We start from the raw sequence: 5,752 nt of genomic DNA, 5'->3' as shown, positions 1-5,752 counted from the left end.
AAACCAATTCATTTAAATTACTTATTTATGAGCATGTGTACACTAGTATCTTTTTTTACTACAATATCAATTTTAATCTATTGTTAATCTAATGAGCCCTAAAAACCATACTCAATGCATCAGACGTTTACTGATTGCTTCGCTCTCTGCCAGACATGCACAGAATGGCAGGATGCAGTCAAACAACCAGGCCTGCGAGGTGCAGGAAGTATAATTGGGTAAGTGCATGCGTTCCTATCTTCCTCCTCTCTCCCTCCCTCCCTCCCTGTCTTCCTCTTTCCTTTCCTCCTTCCTTAAACTATTTATTTAGTATCTACTGTGAAGCAGACACTGAGTGTATATTGGTGAATGTATTAGACATAGTCTCTGTCTTATAGAGTCTTACAATCTGATTGAGAAGATGAATAATAAATAAGTAAACACGATTTTAAAGTGCCCTTTCAGGCTATGATACACAAGCATACTGAATGCCAGCAGAATGGTGCCGTGTTCCATGTGGCAGATGCTAATTGCACAGGAGCTAAAAGTCATGTTGTGTCCCCTTCACCTTTGTTAGATGGCCGCAGATCCCTCTTATGCTGAAGCATGGACCATCACAATGGCTTATTGGCGTGGTTTAGTTGGCACTTTCTCTTACACATTCCGTTGCTTCGAACAGAAGCACTACTTATCTTTCTCATCCCTTTCAGAGGAAAGGTTTTTTTGTTTTTGTTTTTGTCCATCTGACCCTCCAAAGCATTCTATTCTGTGCAGATGTTGGTGGCAGGATGTTAGAGAGTTCCCTGGCAAAAGAACAAGTCTGTCTTTCTAACAAAAACAAACAAACAGCCAAATGTGTAGGAGACGCAGACTTGAAAATAGCTCAAGAAATTAGGCTATCTGGCTTTTATTAGAAATCTAGTCTTCCATTCAGGGTGGAGTTGTCATTACTACAGTAAGAAAAGTGGGTTCTTCTCTTTCAGGCGAACAGTTTTCTCTGGGATTCAGGGGCCCTCAGTGGCCGATCAGCAGTGTGAGACAGAAACAGGAAGAACCTGAGAAAAAAATCCTATGTATTGGACCCTACAAGACTTTTCTGTTTTTCCTTTTTTTCTCTGAGTGATAATCTCAGAAGCCACTCAACTACAGCAACCAACCCAGAATAGGTTTTGCAAACAATATGAAAAAGGTCTACCAGAAATCAATTATCCCCTTCCACTTAAATAAGAAAGAGTAAAAATCCAGCCATTTTGAAATGACAATAGCGAATATGACTCTAAGTTGTGTTCAGAATGAGCCAGGTCTTAAGTTATATGAATTGAGAGAGCCATCTGTCTATCGCCTCTTAATCACAAGAAACACAAAAGCAATCTCTGGCATTTATCAACCACAGTATGTTTCTTAGTGTTTTCATGTAGACCTTGCATTGTATGCTTGGATGTGAATTTGCAAATGTGCTGTCAGTCACATATATCAACAGTTTGAATTTAAATAGTGTGAAAGACAACCTGGGCTGCATCTTACCAGAAGGTAGGTGTCCTGCTTGCCCACTTTCTCTTCCCTATGTTCCTTTACTCATCTGCATCTCCCCCCTCACCTTTACCTTTCGAACGATGACAGCATTGCTTTCCTTGAGGACAAACAAATACCAAAAAGTAGGATGACCAGGGTGGAGGAGACAACACAGGGGAACCACTGCTTCGGCACCTGAGGCTACCATGACTTCTTTGGACCACAAAAAACTGAAGTGATAACTTAAGAACAGGGAAGGCACAGTAAGGCTACAACTAAGTTTTCCAAGGTCAGAAGAGCTTATGTTATTATAAAAGTAAAAACATAACCGTTGTTCAAAAAACAAAAACAAAAAACAAACAAACAAAAGACAATACTATAAATTTTGAAGAAGGAAAAATCACTAGTAAATCTCTTAGGGAAAATCACTGCTAATATTTAATATTGGTTTCCAGAATTTTCTCCATGTTTGCATATTGTTGTGCATCCTTTTAAAAAGTTTATTATTTTTCTAAAATCTGCCTTTTAAATTTTTTCCATGACAATAAATATATATGTGTTTCATCATTGTTAATGAACACATATTGCACATACCTACAATAATTTATTTAATAATGCCCCTTGTTAATGGTCAATAAGGTTCCTGATATTGCTTATTTAAAAGCATTATCAGGGCTGGCCAAGTGGCGCATTGGTTAAGAGCTGGCTTGGGACGCCAGAGGGCCCCGGTTCGGATCCCACATATGAGGGCCAGTGACACTGCCCTCTATAGCTAATATGCTGAACAACAGCTCAACCTGGAGCTGGGCTGCCCTGAGTCACCGGCAACCGCAGATGGGTTGCCATGGGCTACCGTGTGTAGCCAGCAGCCAGCGTGAGCGGCCAGCAGCCACTGTGAGCGGCCATCCAGAAACCGGTGACTGATCTGCCTCGCCAGGGAAGAGTGCAATGATGGTGCCAACTTGGGCCAGTGAAGCAACGTCCTCCACAACTAGACTGAAGAACAAAAAGACAGCAACTTGTTTGTTCCCATCCCCCAATTCCCCAATAAAAATCTTTAAAAATAAAGCATTATCAGCCCTATATCATTCTAAGTGATGCAGTCATCTTAGTGAGAACTGTTTTATTGCGATGGGGTGAAGCCTAACTGGTAGACTAAAGAGTGAGTTAACAGAGATTCCATGTTCATGGGATGGATGACCTAAGAGAAATAGCCTGGAGGATTGAGGAGGCTAAGGGAGTGTTGGGAGTATTTTTGTTTTTTAATGAGAAAGACTTGATAATATTTAAATGAAGGTGAAAAGAGCTTAGGAGTGAGGAGGAGGATGAATACAGAAGACAGAACTGGTAATCATACTCTGATTGCTAAGCAGGTAAGATAAAATGGGATCCAAAGCACGGGGGAAAGAGGTGGCTTTAAATTCAGTAAAAACGGTCCTTCTGCGTAACACGTGAGAAGGAGAAGAGTTGGTGTGATGCTTACAATGGTCTTTATGAATAAATAATAAATTATGAACATCCTTGATGGAAGGGATGGCATGAACATCTCCTGCAGCATTCTGCATAAGGAGGGAAAGCTGGAGTTTTGGAGATTACCTGGGAGGCCATGGAATTACTGCCAACAGCAGGTGATAAGAGCCTGAACCAAGGTGATCATGCTGCAACCAGAGAGCAAAAAGAATAGAATTTCAAGGAAATTCCTAGTTTATTCAGATCTTTTTCATTGCTCACTAAACATCAACCAAAAGATAATAGTCACTGCTTTCTGCTTCCACTCTCATTCCTGAGCATTAAGCATACTCCCTATTTGGGGGGTTCCAAGTCACCCAAGTCTCAGCTCACATGCTGCCTGGCTTCTCTGCTTTGGCCACTTGGAAGTGAGCATCTCCACCTCAGAGACCTCTTACCTTATCAGTAAGAATTTATTTTACATTACCTCTCTCTTGTTCCTATCATTTCTTACCTTGAATTATAATGACCTATGTTCCAGTTTCATCTTCTCCATGAGATTATACAACCCTTGCTTCTTATCATCTTTGTTTTTCCATCCTTGTGTCTCCCTCTCCGCTTCATAGCACAATGTGGTACTGCTAGGCTAACATGTGTTTAACCAATTAGGCACAAGCATTTCAAAGAACACCTTGAGTGCCTGGTTTGGGTGTGAGAGGAAGAAAGAAAGAGATTATCAAAAATGATTCTTAGGTTTTGAAACTGAGAGACCAGAAGACAGATGGTCATCGCTGATAAGAACGGGATAATTGCGAATGATAGCTTATTGGGGGAAGATAATTAATTTGTTTGGGCTTGGTTGAGTTTGGGAAGACTTTGACACTAAGCAGGGAACTGAATTTCTGACACTGCATTAGGTGACTGCAGGCAGGGAGGCCCACACTTAAGCAGACAGAGTACCTAGTCTCCAGCCAGCCAGATTACCTGCAGATCCAGGTGTGGTCAGGCTAATCCCTCAACCTCTCCCAGTCTGATCTCCCTTACCCTTCCAATAAAGATAATGGAGAAAACAAATACTCTATCTCATAGGCAGTAATGACGAGGAAATAAGATGGCTTTTGTGAAAATACTTTTTAAAGCTTTATAGGATGTTTTGCGTGTCAGTTGTTATTATTATGAAATGTCCCCCAAAATTATTTCCTGTGAGAAATAGAGTGAGCTCTGAAGCCAGATGCCATCTGTAGTGCTTACTTCATCGGGTTGTTGTTAGGATTAAATAAATTAATAGATGTAAGTTCCTTACGACAGTATCTGGCACATGATGAATGCTCAAATAAGAATAAAACACTTCCTACCATGCTCATTGTTATTTTTACACAGATCTGTGAACGGAATGAGAATAGAGTGGGGAATGCATTTGTAGAAAGGCTTACTGATTAAATAAGATAAGAAACAAGATCTGACTGGGGAAATTTCCTCAAGTGGGTTATTTGGGAAGCAGTAGATCTCACCCACATGGCGTGTTTTCTTAAGAACCAGTTTAATTAGAGTTCAAAATCACCCATTTCTCTCATACAGCTCAGGGAAATGTGGTCTTGTTGTCTCTTTCTGGAAGCACTGGAAAATGTTTTTCTCAATATTCAAAGAAGGCAAATAAAACAAAACCTGAGGTGTGGCAGAAGTACTGCCTGCTAACTCTTCACATGCCTAAGTCCCTCACTGAGGAGAGCATTCGGGGAAGGGGCTTTACTTTGTGGTTTCTGATTCTATCCTCCAGAGCCCATTTATTTTACAATAGGCAGATTCCTAGGAAACCAAGCAGGGGCTGTGAGCCAACTGGTTGTAGGTGGAAGGCTGGAGAGGAAGCTGCAGGAAACTGAATGCCAGGGATTCAGGACCAGCCCCTCCCTCCTCAGTCACCCACCTCAAAGTGACATGTCATCTGTGGAAAGGTTCTCCTATGTACACTGAAAGTTTCCCCAGATTTTGAGTCTTCAAAATAATAATTTAGAAGCTTTCATCATGATATCTCTTGCAGTGAAACAGTAAATGAAGATCAACTTACAGGCTGTCCTTGTGAGCTCTCACCTTCAAACGAGAGTTGGCTGGGAGCTGTTCTTCTAAATTTAGCCTTCCAATGGGAGGCCAACCAAGTCCCCATGTGGCCAAATGAGTAAGCGTTGGCCATAGTGACTTGTTTTTTCTGTAGTGATCTGAAGAGACTTCAAGTTGATTGGCTTCAGAAAGATCTGCCCTTTTCAATTTGTTATTTCTCTCACAGCCATTTTGTTGTGAGCAAGAGATAAAATAAATAGAAACCTCTAGTTGCTTTCATCCAAAGATCAATGTTGAAAAAAAGAAAGAAAGAAAAAACGGGGGAAAAAAACAAACAAAAGAAAGAAAGAGGAAAATTCAAAGCAAAACAAATATCTCTAGGCAACTATTTCTTTAAAAAAAAAAATCCCTATTAACAAGGCCTATGTCCAGAACACTTTTGATTATTGCAGTATATATGTTTGCTGTTTTGCTTTGTAACTGAACACATGCTTCTGGTATGACAGTCCCATGAATATGCTGTTAATTGCTTCAAATTCACCAGTTTTTCAAATACAATGCCCCAGCCAGTTGCCTCCCTTAATATGATACAGTAGTCTTCATCTGTAGGGGATACATTCCAAGACCCCCAGTGGATGCCTGAAACCAGCGATAGTACTAAACCCTATATATGCTATGTTTTTGTTTTTTCTTTGTTTTCTTTTGTTTTTCCTATATGCACATACTCTTTTCACTTAAGGAATGACTTTACAGCTTC

At 40.5% G+C, this 5,752-nt stretch overlaps 1 long non-coding RNA gene across 1 annotated transcript; it reads right to left on the bottom strand.

Annotated features, from left to right (window-relative positions):
• Nucleotides 1–918: 918 nt before the first annotated feature.
• On the bottom strand, nt 919–5,041 carry LOC109383927 (uncharacterized). The gene is made up of 3 exons (XR_002124316.1): nt 5,006–5,041; nt 3,455–3,640; nt 919–1,034 (listed from the first exon to the last, which is right to left on the bottom strand). It is a non-coding gene; the product is annotated as an uncharacterized LOC109383927 (long non-coding RNA).
• Between the last annotated feature and the right edge of the window lie 711 nt (nt 5,042–5,752).

The sequence above is a fragment of the Hipposideros armiger genome, unplaced genomic scaffold (genome assembly GCF_001890085.2).
Source record: "Hipposideros armiger isolate ML-2016 unplaced genomic scaffold, ASM189008v1 scaffold_91, whole genome shotgun sequence".
NCBI classification, from domain to species: domain Eukaryota; kingdom Metazoa; phylum Chordata; class Mammalia; order Chiroptera; family Hipposideridae; genus Hipposideros; species Hipposideros armiger.
Note: the sequence above shows the minus strand (reverse complement) of the source record. Positions and strands in the feature narration are given on the sequence as shown.